Below are 17,228 nucleotides of genomic sequence, written 5' to 3' on the forward strand. Positions count from 1 at the left end.
AGTTTTACATTTAGGTCTAACTTATTTGTGACACAATGGGTTTGGCATTTAGAAAGATCCTCTGGCAGTGGGAAGGAAGGTGTTTGAAGGGTGTCGACTGCCTGGAGGCCTGAAACTAAAGACATTTGGAAAGGTGCTGGTGCGTTCCCCTAGACAGTAGTGGGAAAACTGATAAGGAACTGGGATGACTGGACTTAAGCGGCTGAAGGAGATAATAAAAATGAATCCTGGGTTTCTTCCTTATGCACAAAAATTGAGGATAACTTGCTTTTAAGTGTACTGCATTTCAAATTGACCCTCAATAGTTTTGCTGCACACGCGCCCCCCCAACCCCTCACCCCGCGCCACCACTTTGGGAAGATTATTCCTGCCTGGAAAATCCCATGGAAGGAGGAACCTGGTAGGCTACAGTCCATGGGGTCGCAGAGTTGGCGACTTCACTTCATAATTGAAATTCAGCAGGACCGAGGCTGGACACAGATTTCTGTAACAGCACACCTGCACCCTGAGCACTCCCTGGAGCCCAGTATTGAATTCTCCTTCCAAGTCCAAATACCTTTGTCCTCCTCCGGACCAGGAAAAGTGCGGGGCAGGCTGCGAGACGCCGTGCGGGAACGACCAGCCCCGAGGTGAGAGAGAGGTTCCCGCCATTTTGTCCGGCCCCCGCCGTGGCCGGCTCCTCTCGGAGACTACAAGTCCCATGAGCCCCCGCGGCGGCACTTCCTACCCCTCGCCGTCCCGCCCGCTGCCTTTCCCCCCTCCTGGGGGCCGAAGCCTGTGGCTGCAGCCTGGCGGCCGGCAGGCCAGGTAGGATTTCCGGGGGAAACTGCTGTGGAGGCTGAGGAGGCGGCGGCGGCGCCCCGGGTGAGTTCGGCGAGTAAAGGAAAGTGAGCGGGAAGTGCGCAGGGTCGCCCTGCGGGTGCCCGGTAGGCTCGGGCCGCGCTCTCGGCTCCGCGAGGGGCTTGCGGTGCGGGCCAGGGTAACGGCCGGGCTGGGGTCGCTTCGAGCCAGGGCGGGGCGGGCGATGGCCGCCGCCTCCTCCTCCGCCCTCCCACAACCGTTCCCCGTGGCTTCTCCGCCTGCGGCGCGCCCCGCGCGGGCTTGCCCTCTCCGCCCACCGACTTGGCGGGGCCCTTTTGTCTCGGCAACTTTGCGCCCCTTTGTGCCCGGGCGTGGAGTCACCTCCTCGGGGGAGCCCTCCGGGCCATTCCCTGACGGGGGCCGGTCCCTGGGAATCCGGTCACTGTAACCAGATCGGGTCGAAGTCCATTTTTCAAACCTGCCCTCCCTCATACTTCTGCATCCCAGCTGGGCAGCTCGAAGGCTTCGGAGCACAGGCGAGGCAGACGGAGTTTCTGCCGAAAACCTCGAGTTTATTGTCCAACTCTTAAACGTCAGCCCCGGGTGGCTTCACGACACTAATCTGCTCCAGGCATGTTTCTCGATAGGGGGATGGGCCTATGGGAAAGAAGCGAGCCCCGCTCCCAGAGAAACCGGGAAAGGATCGGATTTGCTGCTCTGTCTGTATGGGTCGCGGCTGTGATCGAGGAAATTACAGAATCTATGCGAATGGCCAGAATGGTAGTTCACATACCTCTAGAATCTCGGAGAAGAGAAAGTGATTTCTAGGGCAACGAGCAGCCTCTTCATCACAGCACGCAAAAAAAATGTCTACAGTAGTTCATCCAATCGCCCCCTATTCCCCTCAAATCCATGTTTTACTTCTGCTTAAAACAAAAGTTGAAAGCAGACGTCCATTAGTAGAAGGACTTGCTTTATAGAGAAACCAAAAACCTAGTGGCTTCTAGAAAGCTAACTCCTACTATAGAAGTGATTTACCGCTGAGAATCCCAAATTGTGTTACTGATATCGTGTAGGGGTTTGTTGTTGTTCAGTCGCTAAATCCAGTTGGTTGGACTCTTTGCGACCCCTTGGACTGCAGCACGCCAGGCTTTCCTGTCCTTTACTATTTTCCGGAGTTTGCTCAAATTCATGTCCATTGAGTTGGTGGTGTTATCCAACCATCTCATCCTCTGTCGTCCCCTTCTCCTCCTGCCTTCAGTCTTTCCCAGCGTCAGGGTCTTTTCCAATGAGTTGGCTCTTCGCATCAGGTGGCCAGAGTATTGCATCTTCAGCTTCAGCATCAATCCTTCCAATGAATATTCAGGGTTGATTTCCTTTAAGATTGATTGGTTTGATCTCCTTGCTGTCCAAGGTACTCTCAATAGTCTCCTCCAGCACCCAAGTTTGAAAGCATGAATTCTTCCGAGCTCAACCTTCTTTATGGCCCAACTCATCCATACCTGACTACTGGAAATAGGAAATGTTCGATTTGTAATCTGTCAGTGAGTGGGGATTTTGTTTTTCTGACTCTGCTTTGAAGAAGCATCCACAGAATTACTCTAGAACTTGACTGTTAATTATTTGTTCAAACATGACAGTGCTATCAGTGCCTTTTTTGAAGCCTCGCCACCTGGCTTGCAAGATTAATTCCCCTACCAGGGCTCCTGGTGGCTCAGACGGTAAAGCGTCTGTCTACAATTTGGGAGACCCGGGTTCAATTCCTGGGTTGGGAAGATCCCCTGGAGAAGGAAATGGCAATCCACTCCAGGACTATTGCCTGGAAAATCCCATGGACAGAGGAGCCTGGTAGGCTACGGTCCATGGGGTCGCAAAGAGTCGGACACGACTGAGTCACTTCACTTCACTTCACCAAGGCTCAAACCCATGCCCCCTGCAGTGGAAGTACAGAGTCCTAATGACTGGATTGCCAGTGAATTCATACAGTGCTGTTTTTTAAAAGCAGTTCATATACATTATATATATATATATATTTTTTAGCTGTGCTGCAGGGGCTATTCTTCGTTACAATGTGACAGTTTCTCATTGCAGTGGCTTTTCTTGTTGCAGAGCATGGGTTGTAGGCTTTGTTGCTCTGAGTTATATAGAATCTTCCCAGACCAGGGATCGAACCCGTGTCCCTTGTGTTGGCAGGCAGATTCTTATCAACTGTACCACCAGGAAAAACCTACATTATATGATTGAATTCTCACTTCAAGATGGTGGTTCTCTCATTTTATAGCTATAAAGTGTTAAGTTTACAGCCTCTGAAACATTAAGTGACTTGCTGGAGGTGACACAGTTAACCTGGGTAGGATACAGTCGAGTGAACCTTACTCCAGATCCAATACTCTATCATACATTCAGTTCAGTTCAGTCACTCAGTCGTGTCTGACTCTTTGCAATCCCATGAACCGCACTATGCCAGGCCTCCTTGTCCATCACCAACTCCCAGAGTCCACCCAAACCCATGTCCATTGTGTAGGTGATGCCATCCAACCATCTCATCCTCTGTCATCCCCTTCTCCTGCCCTCAATCTTTCCCAGCATCAGGGTCTTTTCAGATATAGGTCAGCTCTCTGCATCAGGTGGCCAAAGTATTGGAGTTTCAGCTTCAGCATCAGTCCCACCAATGAATACCCACGGCTGATCTCCTTTAGGATGGACTGGTTGGATCTCCTTGCAGTCCAAGTGACTCTCAAGAGTCTTCTCCAACACCACAGTTCAAAAGCATCAATTCTTCGGCTCTCAGCTTTCTTCGCAGTCTCACACCCATACATGACCACTGGAAAAACCATAGCCTTGACTAGACGGACCTTTGTTGGCAAAGTAATGTCTCTGCTTTTCAATATGCTGTCTAGGTTAGTCATAACTTTCCTTCCAAGGAACAAGCATCTTTTAATTTCATGGCTGTAATCACCATCTGCAGTGATTTTGGAGCCCAGAAAAATAAAGTCAGCTGCAGTTTTTCCACTGTTTCCCCATCTATTTGCCATGAAGTGATGGGACCAGATCCCATGATCTTCGTTTTCTGAATGTTGAGCTTTAAGCCAACTTTTTCACTCTCTTCTTTCACTTTCATCAAGAGGCTCTTTAGTTCTTCTTCACTTTCTGCCATAAGGGTGGTGTCATCTGCATATCTGAGGTTATTGATATTTCTGCTGGCAATCTTGATCCCAGCTTGTGCTTCTTCCAGCCCGTGCTTCTTCCAGCCCAGCGTTTCTCATGATGTACTCCGCATATAAGTTAAATAAGCAGGGTGACAGTATACAGCCTTGATGTACTCCTTTTCCTATTTGGAACCACCAGTCTGTTGTTCCATGTCCAGTTCTAACTGTTGCTTCCTGACCTGCATACAGATTTCTCAAGTGGCAGGTCAAGTGGTCTGGTATTCGCATCTCTTTCAGAATTTTCCACAGTTTATTGTGATCCACACAGTCAAAGGCTTTGGCATAGTCAATAAAGCAGAAATAGATGTTTTTCTGGAACTCTCTTGCTTTTTTGATGATCCAGCAGATGTTGGCAATTTGATCTCTGGTTCCTCTGCCTTTTCTAAAACCAGCTTGAACATCTGGAAGTTCACGGTTCACATATTGCTGAAGCCTGGCTTGGAGAATTTTGAGCATTACTTCACTAGCATGTGAGATGAGTGCAATTGTGCGGTAGTTTGAGCATTCTTTAGCGTTATCTCACACTTACTGCAGTTATTTATCATAACACCACCAACAGCTTGTGATTTGCTGAAATTTAAATATTGGAGAAAAATAATGGAAATATTTTCAATTGGAGCCCCTGGTTTATAAGGAGCTGGAGTTTCTAGAATCACAATGTCACGCTGAAAAGACATGCTGAACCTTGCTTCTGTCACCTTGTCTTATGGTCTGCCGGGATCCTTGTGCCTAGGCAGAATGGCAGTTTTATGGGGCCCTGGAGTTGGGGAAGGATGGTGAGTTATTGAGCTGTGGTTTTGACTAATGGTTATTCAAAGTTTTATTTACTAAAAGGTTTTGACTAATCTTTGCTTAAAGACATATTAAGAAGTATGTTGGAGAACATATTTACAGCAGCTTTGGCTATTGAAGAAAGACTGACATTCAGATATTTTTCTAGTCAAAGAGTCAGGACTCAAGAAAGTGCTTTCTTAGTTTTTGCTCTTAATAAAAACTTTTGATCAGTTTCAGACTTGCAGTTTAAGCCTTGGGTTTATGTCAGTACATGCCATGAATATGACATCAGAAATAGAAACCTACTTCACCTCCTTAAATTCTTCTTAGATAAAATGCATTACATGCCAGTGGAATTGAGTCAATACAGTTAGTCTAGCCTTTCTAACTAGTAGAAGCCTGTTTTAAATCTTTTTATTAAACCATCATAATGGAAAGGAGTTTTTTACCTTGTGTTTTTTGTTGTTGGTCTACTCTGTTTCAAATCAGTTCAGTCAATGAATATTTATTGAGAGCCTGTTGTGTTTTTTGTAGTGCCTGAGAAGAAAGCAATGAGAACAAAAATCTTTTTTCTAAAAAAAAACAAAAAACAAAAATCTTTTTTCTTTGGGGCTTACAAGCTGATTGCGGGTGGATTGGGCGGGGGTGTGGTGGTGGCGGTGGTGAGAATGTCGTAGTAAGACTGTAAATAAATATTAAATAAATCCTCTCTTATTTAGTGTGCAGTTTTGAGCAGTAAGCTCTTTGAGCTTTAGTTTTCTCATCTTTACCATAGGTGTAATGATTCCTATTCTACCTAGCTTGAATTGTTTCCAGAATCAAGTAGGATAAAAATTTGGTTACATTGCACCTTTCCACATTCCTGTGGTAAGTTATTGTTACTACTATTAGAAAAGGAAAAGGAACACTGGGGGAAAGTTGTTTGTAAAGAAAAGACAGAATGGCTGATTCTCTGTTCTGAGAGAACCTGATGTCCCATTGGTAAACCTTCTGTGGCTGTTAGACACATCTTCACACAAGGCTACCATAACCCTTCATGTAGGCCTTTTTAAACAGCACTATCAAATAAGACCATTATTATTCTGTATTGTTACAGTTAATAATAGCTGTCTTAATGTCAGGTGCCATGCCCTAGTCTGCATCCTTACTGCTTAGCACACAGCTTAGGTATTGCATTGGAACTTCATAAATGTTTGGTGAATGAGTGAATGAGTAACAAAAATAGACAACAGTTGAGTGCCAAAATGGATCTTTTACTCAGCAGATATTTTTGTTTTGCCCATCATGTGCTTGGACTGAGGTTATGTTCTGGCTGAACAAAGATGTGAAGGTATACAGCTTCTGCCTAAAGCTTACAGCATTACAACAGCTAATAGTCTGGTGAGTGTTAAATAGGGGTGAGCCACGAGGGAAGCCCTATATTGATGAGATAAGGAACTGAATGATTTTGTTCTGCTAGACAGTGAAAGAAGGCATTAGAGAGGAAGTAATTTTTTTTTTTTTTTTTGCACTTGTTCTGGAGGGATTAATAACAGTTACTGTTAAAGTTATTCCAGCCAGAGGGGGCAGTTTGAGCATAGGAATGGAGATGCTAAAGTATAAGGTGTGTGTCTGATATGCCTAAAGGTAGTTACAGTTGGTTTTTACTTTTTTTTTTTTTTTTTGATTCAGGTACCTGTCCCTGTCTAGAAAATTTGAGAATAGCAATAGATTTTTCATCCCAGAAAAATGCATATGAGCAAGCATATGCACATCATTCTAGAAAGTTAGGCAGTTCTTAGGGATCTCTGGACCAGTGGGACTGAGCAGTTGAAAAGTGCAATGGCTGGTGAAAGGAACAGTTGATGGCTGGATGCTGAGAAAGATTCTGAATGCTTGTTGAAGACTTCAGGCTATGGGAGTTCCCTGGAAGCTCAGTGATTAGGGTATAGCACTTTCAGTGCTGTGACCTGGGTTCAATCTCTAGTCAGGGAACTAAGATCCTGCAAATCGTGCAAAGGCTTGGCCAAAAAATGACACTAGCCTTTATGATTAAGGAATTGCTAAACCATCAAAGGAGGTCCAACCAGTCCATTCTGAAGGAGATCAACCCTGGGATTTCTTTGGAAGGAATGATGCTAAAGCTGAAGCTCTAGTACTTTGGCCACCTCATGCGAAGAGTTGACTCATTGGAAAAGACTCTGATGCTGGGAGGGATTGGGGGCAGGAGGAGAAGGGGACGACAGAGGATGAGATGGCTGGATGGCATCACGGACTCGATGGACGTGAGTCTGAGTGAACTCCGGGAGATGGTGATGGACAGGGAGGCCTGGTGTGCTGCGATTCATGGGGTCGCAAAGAGTTGGACACGACTGAGCGACTGAACTGAACTGAAAACCATCAAAAGTTTATTGGCAGGAAATTCATATAATCTGATCTGTTTTGACAAGTAATTGTTTGCTATTTTCAGGATAGGTTAGAGGGTTTAGGAGTACATTTAGAATAAGTGCTAAATAGGAGGTAGGATTGAGGGCTTTTATTTTTTTTGTTTGTTTTGTTTTGATTTTAAAGGATGAGAGAGACTTGACATGTTTAAAGAAAGGAAAAGGAGCCAGCAGAAAAGCAGGTATTGAAGTTCTACGCACAAGAAAAGGAAGAGAATAGAGAAACCTTGGGAGGAGATAAAATCAAAGCTCATAGAGAGGTGATCCTTGAAAAGGAAACATGAAGAAGGGATGGAAGAAGATATATTTGGAAATCATCAAGGTGGAAGTTGAATTTGGAGTAAGTTACCAACAGCTGATTTTTAATTCATTAGAAAATTGTTTCTGTTTTTGGTTCTTTTTTTTTTTTTTTTGGCTGAGAGACACCTGGGATCTCCTCTCCCCAACCAGGGATTGAACCTGGACTCCCTACACTGGAAGAAAAAGTCTTAACCACTGGACTGCCAGGAAAGTCTTCCCATCAGCCTATTTTGTTCCCAGACAGTGATCTAGGTACTTTTCTGTGTGCTATTACATTTAATTTTACAAAAATTCTATTGCTTGCCTGAGTGCTAAGTCACGTCTGACTCTTTGTGACCATGTGGACTGTAGCCCTCCAGGCTCCTCTGTCCATGGGATTCTCCAGGCAAGAATACTAGAGTAGGTTGTCATGCTCTCCTCCAAGGGATCTTCCTGACTCAGAGATGGAGCCCATGTCTCTTGTGTCTCCTGCATTGACAGGTGGGTTCTTTCCCACAGGCGCCATCTGGGAAGCCCATAGCTTGGTTGGATATTCCCATTTGACAGCTGAAGGGAGCTATGGCTCAGAGAGATTAAATTTCCCAAGACATCTTTATGGAACTGAAGAAATCTGGAACCTAGATATATATTTGACTTCAAAGTTTAATAATTTCTACCTTTATAGGGTCTGTTAATGCTTTATGATTTTTTATTTTGTAATATTTTCCTTTTTGAATGAATGAGTTAAGTTATCTGGAGAATGATCAAAGGATAGAGTGGGCTAGAGGACTCCAGTTCAGTTCAGTCACTCAGTTGTGTCCAGCTTTTTGTGACCCCATGGACTGCAGCACGCAAGGCTTCCCTGTCCATCACTAACTCTTGGAGCCACTCAAACAAACGTCCATCAAGTTGGTGATGCCGTCCAACTATCTCATCCTCTGTCATCCCCTTCTCCTCCCACCTTCAATCTTTCCCAGCATCAGAGTCTTTTCTTTGCATCAGGTGGCCAAAGTATTGGAGTTTCAGCTTTAGCATCAGTCCTTCCAATGAATATTCAGGATTGATTTCCTTTAGGATGGACTGGTTGGATCTCCTTGCAGTCCAAGGGACTCTCAAGGGTCTTCTCCAACACCACAGTTCAAAAGCATCAATTCTTCGATGCTCAGCCTTCTTTATGGTTCAACTCTCACGTCCATACATGACTCCTGGGAAAACTATAGTTTTGACTAGACGGACCTTTGTCAGCAAAGTAATGTCTCTGCTTTTTAACACTCTGTTTAGGTTGGTCATAGCTTTTCTTCCAAGGAGCAAGCGTCTTTTAATTTCATGGCTGCAGTCACCATCTGCAGTGATTTTGGAGCCCCCCAAAATAAAGTCTGTCCCTGTTTCCATTGTTTCCCCATCTATTTGCCATGAAGTGATGGGACTGGATGCCATGATCTTAGTTTTCTGAATGTTGAGCTTTAAGCCAACTTTTTCACTCTCTTCTTTCACTTTCATCAAGAGGCTCTTTAGTTTTCACTTTCTGCCATGAGGGTGGTGTCATCTACGTATCTGAGGTTATTGGTATTTCTTCTGGCAATCTTGATTCCAGCTTGTGCTTCATCCAGCCTGGCATTTTGCATGATGTACTCTGCATATAAGTTAAATAAGCAGAGTGACTGTATACAGCCTTGACGTAGTCCTTTCCTGATTTGGAACCAGTCTTTTGTTCCATGTCCAGTTCTAAGTTGCTTCTTGACCTGCATACACATTTCTCAGGAGGCAGATCAGGTGGGCTGGTATTCCCATCTCTTTCAGAATTTTCCAGTTTGTTGTGATCCACACAGTCTAAGGCTTTGGTATAGTCAATAAAGCAAAAGTAGATGTTTTTCTGAAACTCTCTTGCTGTTTCTATGATCCAGTGGATGTTAGAAGTTTGATCTCTGGTTCCTCTGCCTTTTCTGAATCCAGCTTGAACATCTGGAAGTTCATAGTTCACATACTGCTGGAAGTTCACGGTTTACACTGTTGAAGCCTGGCTTGGAGAATTTTGAGCATTAGTTTGCCAGCTTGTGAGATGAGTGCAATTGTGTGGTAGTTTGAGCATTCTTTGGCATTGCCTTTCTTTGGTATTGGAATGAAAACTGACCTTTTCTAGTCCTGTGGCCACTGCTGAGTTTTCCAGATTTGCTGGCTTATTGAGTGCAGCACTTTAATAGCATTATCTTTTAGGATTTGAAATAGCTCAACTGGAACTCCATCACCTCCACTAGCTATTGTTCATAGTAATGCTTCCTAAGGCCCATTTGACTTCACATTCCAGGATGTCTGGCTCTAGGTGAGTGATCACACCATTGTGGTTATCTGGGTCATGAAGTTGTTTTTGGATAGTTCTTCTGTGTATTCTTGCGACATCTTCTTAAAATCTTCTGCTTTTGTTAAGTCCACACCAATTTCTGTCCTCTATTGTGCTCAATTTTGCATGAACTGTTCCCTTGGTATCTCTAACTTTCTTGAAGAGATCTCTAGTCTTTCCCATTCTATTATTTTCCTCTGTTTCTTTGCATTGGTCACTGAGAAGGGCTTTCTTATCTCTCCTTGCTATTCTTTGGAACTCTGCATTCAAATAGGTGTATCTTTCCTTTTCTCCTTTGCCTTTAGCTTCTCTTCTTTTCTCAGCTATTTGTAAGGCCTTGCCAGACAACCATTTTGCCTTTTTGCATTTCTTTTTCTTGGGGATGGTCTTGATCACTGCCTCCTGTACAGTGTCACGAACTTCCATCTATAGTTCTTCAGACACTCTGTCTATCAGATCTAATCCCTTGAATCTATTTCTCACTTCCACTGTATAATTGTAAAGGATTTGATTTAGGTCATACCTGAATGGTCTAGTGGTTTTCCCTACTTTCTTCAATTTAAGTCTGAATTTAGCAGTAAGGAGTTCATGATCTGAGCCACAGTCAGTTCCTGGTCTTTTTTTTCTGACTATATAGAGCTTCTCCATCTTTGGCTGCAAAGAATATAAACAATCTGATTTGGTATTGACCATCTGGTGATGTCCATGTGTAGAGTCTTCTCTTGTGTTGTTGGAAGAGAGTGTTTGCTATGACCAGTGCGTTCTCTTGGCAAAACTCTGTTAGCCTTTGACCTGCTTCATCTTGTACTCCAAGGCCAAATTTGCCTGTTACTCCAGGTAGCTCTTGACTTCCTACTTTTGCATTCCATTCCCCTATAATGAGGAGGACATCTTTTTTGGATGTTAGTTCTAGAAGGTCTTGTGGGTCTTCATAGAACCATTCAACTTCAGCTTCTTCAGCATTACTGTTCAGGGCATAGACTTGGATTACGGTGATATTGAATGGTTTGCCTTGGAAATGAACAGAGATCATTCTGTCGTTTTTGAGATTGCATCCAAGTACTGCATTTTGGACAGTTGTTGACTGTGATGGCTACTCCATTTCTTCTAAGGGATTCCTGCCCACAGTAGTAGATATAATGGTCATCTGAGTTAAATTCACCCATTCCAGTCCATTTTAGTTCACTGATTCCTAGAATGTTGACGTTCACTCTTGCTATCTCCTGTTTGACCATTTCCAATTCTCCTTGATTCATGGACCTAACATTCCAGGTTCCTATGCAATATTGCTTTTTACAGCATCAGACTTTACTTCCATCACCAATCACATCCACAGCTGGATGTTGGTTTTGCTTTGGCTCCGTCTCTTCACTGTTTCGGGAGTTATTTCTCCACTCTTCTTGAGTATTGGGCACCTACCAACCTGGGGAGTTCATCTTTCAGTGTCATACCTTTTTGCCTTTTCATTCTGTTCATGGGGTTCTCAAGACAAGAATACTGAAGTGGTTTGCCATTCCCTTCTCCAGTGGACCATGTTTTGTCAGAACTCTCTGCTATAACCTGTCTGTCTTGGGTGGCCCTATACAGCATAGCTCATAGTTTCTTTGAGCTAGACAAGGCTGTGGTCCATGTGATCAGATTGGTTAGTTTTCTGTGATTGTGGTTTTCATTCTGTCTTCCCTCTGATGGAGAAGGGTAAGAGGCTTATGGAAGCTTCCTGATGGGAGAGACTGACTGAGAGGGAAACCGGTCTTGTTCTGATGCGCGGGGCCATGTTCAGTAAATCTTTAATCCGATTTTCTGTTGATGGGCGAAGCTGTGTTAGTTCTCTATTGCTTGACCTGAGGCCAAACTGTGGTGGAGGTAATGAAGATAATGGCGACCTCCTTCAAAAGGTCTCCTACATGCGTTGCTGCAGTCAGTGCCTCTGACCCTGAAGCAAGCCACTCCAAAGAGTGTTAAAAGTTTGGAGTAGCAGTCATGGAAAAAGTAAGGGAGCCACCAGAGATGAGCAGATGAGCAAAAGGGCCGTCGAACCTCAGGGCCCTACTGAGGTTGGACAGATTACCCAGTCAGCTATCCATTCTGTCTCCACCAATTCTCAGATGTTTTTGAATTCTGTTGATGTGGGCCTGAGAAGAAGACACACTGTGTTGTAATGGGAGACTCAGAGCAAGTCACATGTCTTGTGCTTCAATTTTCTCATCTCTGTAAGGGTCTGGGTTAGTTGATTTCTCAAATTCTAGGACTTCTATGGTATTCCGAGGAGTTTTAAGAGAGGAAGTGTGTCTAGTGATTGATTTTTTTTATTTTTTAGGGAAGAGATGGTTGAAACCACACAGCTTTCAGATTCAAGCTTAGTTTTCAGTTTAACTTCTCTGTTATATTTAAGTACCAGATGTTTGTTTTTACAGTCTGAAAGTCCTGACATTTATTCAAAGTAATGTATTTACTACCTTTGGAGTCTGAAAACCTGGATCCTAATTTCAGCTCCATCACTTCCTAGATGTGAATATCCAAGTCAGCTAAGCTTTAGTTTCCTCATTTATAAAATGGAGCTAGTAACCATTTCTTCAAAAGTATCAGGATGATGTATGCGAGAGGTCTTTGTAAAACTGTAGAGTGTTTAGTAAATATGAGAAAAGATATGATTATACCTGGCAAGGAAAAGGATTAATACTGTGATCAGTGCTGTACAAGGGAGTGAACTCTGGTTTAGAGGGCATCCTTCAGTTCCAGGGTGCTAGTGGTAAGACAAACCTCTCAGGGTACGTACTGTCAGTGCATTGAATTTAGAAATTTATTTGTAGTATGTGATGTTACTGGATTTTTTCAAGTGTACATTTAAAATCAAATTTTATTTTGAATCAAATCTGTGACTTAATAAAACAGCCTCCATTGTTAAATATTCTCTGTATTTATTCTCTCAGATGTGAGTTTGTTAGCCACATTTCCAGGAGTATTTTTAAAATAGCCCTTGACTGTGTTTGAAGGATAAATAGCAATTTTATGATTATCTGACAGAACTTACATTGCTTAGTTTGTTTGTTTCCTTTGTAGATGGCTGATTCTGATGGAACTCAACATCATCTCTTATAGAGAACTGTCTTAGCCCACCATGACCCTGCAAGTCTCATCTAGCAGATAACCAAAATACTGGATTCTGTCTACCCAGCTGCCTGCTCTCTTCTTTGTACTTAGGTTGGAAATACAGTGTCAGAAATTGGCAGAAAAGGTTAATGATTCATCTTTACCTTGAGTGATCCCAAAGCACTTTGTCCTGTCTCTGCAGGGCACTTTTCCCTCTGTAGCTTATTTACCTCTTTATTCTCCCCACTGAACAGTGACTGTTTATGAAAATAAACTGAACTAAGGGGGATTCCCTGGTGGTCTAGTGATTAGGACTTGGCACTTTCACTGCCATCAGCCCAGGTTCTATCCCTGGTGGGGAAACTAAGGTCCTGCAAGCCATGTGTCATGCCCCCGCCTCCCCCAAAGTTAACAACTGAGCTAAGGATTCCTTTGTTGTTGGTTTCAAATTATATAACCATTAGGCTTAATGCTGCCACACAGGTTTTGCACATGTTACTTTCTTCTTTTAAAATGAAATTACTGTTACATTCAGTATCCTATGATAAACCATAGTGGAAAAGAATATGAAAAATAATGTATGTGTATGTATGTATATATAGCTGAGTCACTTTGCTGTATAGCAGTAATACAGCATTGTAATTCAACTATACTGCAATAAAAATAAATGTAAAAAAAGAATGAAATCACTGGATCAGCAGATATGAATATTTATATAGAGCTTTGTTGTTTAAATTTTTTTAAATTTCCTTTTTTTGGCCGTGCTGCGCAGTTTGTGGTAGTTTCCCCGCCAGGGATTGAAACCAGGCCACAGCAGTGAAAGTCTGGAATTCTAACCACTGGGCCAGCAGGGAACGCCTTAATTTTATTTATTTATTTTAATTAGAGGATAATTACAATATTGTGATGGTTTTTGCCATATAGCAACATGAATTGGCCATAGGCATACGTGTGTCCCCTCCCTCCTGAAACCTCCTCTCACCTCCCTCCCCGCCACATCCCTCCAGATTGTCACAGAGCACCGACTTTGGGTTCCCCGCATCATATATAGTCTTGCCTGGAAAATCCCATGGACGGAGGAGCCTGGTGGGCTGCAGTCCATGGGGTTGCTAAGAGTCGGACACGACTGAGTGACTTTACCTTCATGCATTGGAGAAGGCAATGGCAACCCACTCCAGTGTTCTTTCCTGGAGAATCCCAGGGATGGGGGATCCTGGTGGGCTGCCGTCTGTGGGGTCACACAGAGTTGGACACGACTGAAGCCACTCAGCAGCAGCTGTCTGTTTTATATATGGCAGTGAATATGTTTCAGTGCTGTTCTCTCAAATCATTCCACCCTCTCCTTCTCCCACTGAGTTCAAAAGCCTGTTCTTTATGTCTCTGTCTCCTTTGCTGCCCTGCACGTAGTATTGTTGGTACCGTTTTTCTAAATTCCCTATATGTCCATTAATGTATGATATTTAAAAATATGTAGTGCTTCACAGATCTACTCTTAGCAGATTTCAAGTATGCAGTACTTTGTTATTAACTATAGTCATCAGGCTGTACTTTAGGTCTCCAGAACATACTCATCTTATACCCTTTCATCAGTGCCTTTCCTCTTCTCCTTTCTCTTCCCCCAAAACTAAGTATTTTATTCTGTTTTTTTATTCATTTATTTATTTGTGGCTGCACTGGGTCTTTGTTGCTATGTGCAGGCTTTCTCTGGTTGCAGTACACAGGCTCTGGGCCCTTGGGCTTCAGTACAGGGGGCTCATTGCTTGTGGCTCTCAGGCCCTGGGGTGTGCAGGCTTCAGTAACTGTGGCATGTGGGCTTAGTTACCCCTCAGCACATAGAATCTTTCCGACCAGGGATCAAACCCATGTCCCCTGCATTGTTAGGTGGATTCTTATCCACTGTATCAGCAAGGAAGTCTCAAATTTTTAGCCATTCTGATAGGCAAGAAAAACCAAAATAAAACTCACTTTACATTGGCATTTTCCTTGTTAGCAATCAGGCTGAACATATTTTCATTTTTATTAACTGTTTTTATTTCTTCAGTGAATTCCTTCTCTTCATTCCCATTTATCTGTTCATGTGTGTCAATCACAAAGCTATTTTAAAAGGTTGAGTTGACAACAAATAGGGAATTTCATTTCTTTACATGTTTAGTTTGGGGTTAAATTATTTTTGGAGATTTTATAAGTGGTATTTTCATCAGAGTTAGTGTTTACTGCCAAAATTGTTTTTTGGAAAGATTTGACATGTCACTGAGTACCGTAGCTTTTTAAAAATATGTTTTGTTCTGGGGGATTTTCTCATAATGTAGTAAAGAAAGAAACCATGCTACATTTTTCTAGGTGCAGATTTTGTCATGATCAGTGATGATGAATTGCCTTTGCTGAGGCCTGTCCTTTATAACTCACTAATATATTTCTTGAGAGTACTTTTGCTTATCAGTAGGCCGCACCTCTATTTCAAAGCTGATTCATGCTGCTTAGTGTGACAGAGGACTGTTTAACCAGGAGGAGGAGGTCACAGTTTTTCTTGAAATGGAAAATTAGTTTCATTTTTGTCTTTACCCTTAATTAATGTTAGATGTTCATTATATGTGTTTAAAATTAAGTAATCTTTTTACAAGTATAACTTTTACTAAACAGACCTTCTAATTTTATTCTTTTTTTAATATTTATTTTATTTGGTTGTGTTGGGTCTTAGTTGCAGCAAATGGAATCTTTAGTTGTGGCTCATGGACTCTCTCGTTGTGCCGTGCAGGCTTAGTTGCTCTAAGGCATGTGGGATCTTTTTTTTTCTTGGCCACACCATCGGACCTGTGGAAGTTCCCCGACCAGGGACTGAACCTAAGCCCCCTGGATTGCAAGGCAGATTCTTAACCACTGGACTACCAGGGAAGTCCCTGAACAGACCTTTTAAAAGACATTTGTGAAATTGTTTTACTGAGAGTGTGACTGTTAATCTCTATTTTAAAATTTTCAGTATTTTTTAATTCTGCAAAATCCTATTTACATTTTTAATTTATCTATATCTCTTTATAACATTCCGTTTTCCCAAAAAAGCAAAAACAAATGAAGTTCTTATGAACTAACTGTTTGTAGCTACCAAATTTCTATGTAGTATTAACAAGAATAATCGAGAAATAGCAAAGAAAGTAATTTTAAGAAACGAAAAGTTTACCAATCAAAAGGGTAGATTCTGTGGTGTCGGATAATAAAGGTACATGTAGATTACAGTGTTAACTCCTTGTGTTAAGTAGTAGCGTCTGTCTGAACAGTTGTAGATCACTCCGGGAGTTGGTGATGGACAGGGAGGCCTGGCGTGCTGCAGTTCACGGGGTGGCGAAGAGTGGGACAGGTGGGAGACTGAACTGACTGGCTGACTGACTAGAAGAGCAGTTGATGCACTGTTTCTTTTTTTTATGGTGAAAACTTTTGTATTTGGAATTAGCCAGTTGGACTCAGTGTAGATAGATGAGCCCAGTTTCATAGGCAACATCCAAAGCATCATAGCCAGGAGCCAGTTGAATGTACGCCTTCTTCCCTCCGTCAGGCCTGATCAGGGTGCTGGCTTGAGCCACGTCAGTGTCATAGAGCTTCTCGCAGCTGTTCAGTTCGGTGCTTGTTGGCCCTGACATCCACAGCGAACACCAGTGTGGTGTTGTCTTCTGTTTTCTTCATGGCTGACTCGGTGGTGAGGGGGAATCTGATGATGGCATAGTGGTCAAATTTGTTTCTCCTAGGGGCGCTCTTGTGAGGATATTTGGGCTGCCTCCTGAGCCGCAGAGTTTTGGTCTGGATCTTTCGTGTGTGTGTGTGTGTGTGTGTGTGTGGCTGTGGACACCTTTTGACATTGCTCTCTTGGCCTTCAAAGCCTTTGCTTTGGCTTCGGCGCCATCTTCATGAAAAGGCCACTGTTTCTTAATCTTATTTATTCCTCTAATGGTTAGCTTTTTAGTCAAGTCCAAGAAATAAATGGAAATAATATTTTAAATTGTCCCTTCTCTGCTAATATATAGTGGTTTCATCATCTTGATAATATTTTTAGATACTACTCATTTTGATCAAGTTTGACCTCTTGCTAGCTAAAATCTGCCTTGAGTTTTGTTTTGGAACTAAAATCAAGGAGTGAGGTGAGCTTTAGCATTATGTAGAAGTAGAGCCCTATTTCTCACCTGGTTAGAAAGGGAAGACTCTCTTCTTTGCTACCTGTATTTCCATTATTACACATATATTGTATTAATACTTTCTCCTTAATCTGACCATCTGTTTTTCTCTACTGGTATTGCTTTTAAGGTTAAAGTTAAATTTACTCTCCTT

At 42.8% G+C, this 17,228-nt stretch overlaps 1 protein-coding gene across 2 annotated transcripts in view; it reads left to right on the plus strand.

Moving 5' to 3' along the window:
- The window catches only part of PHACTR4 (phosphatase and actin regulator 4), a 105,966-nt gene continuing 89,479 nt past the window's right edge, over positions 742–17,228 (plus strand). Inside the window, exon 1 of one of the 2 annotated variants that reach the window (XM_018056902.1) lies at positions 742–807. The gene's annotated coding sequence lies outside the window, so the exon portion shown is untranslated. Of the gene's footprint in view, positions 865–17,228 lie in introns of both variants that reach the window. The other variant, XM_018056899.1, reaches the window with a different exon arrangement.

Source organism: Capra hircus, chromosome 2 (assembly GCF_001704415.2).
Source record: "Capra hircus breed San Clemente chromosome 2, ASM170441v1, whole genome shotgun sequence".
Classification (NCBI taxonomy): domain Eukaryota; kingdom Metazoa; phylum Chordata; class Mammalia; order Artiodactyla; family Bovidae; genus Capra; species Capra hircus.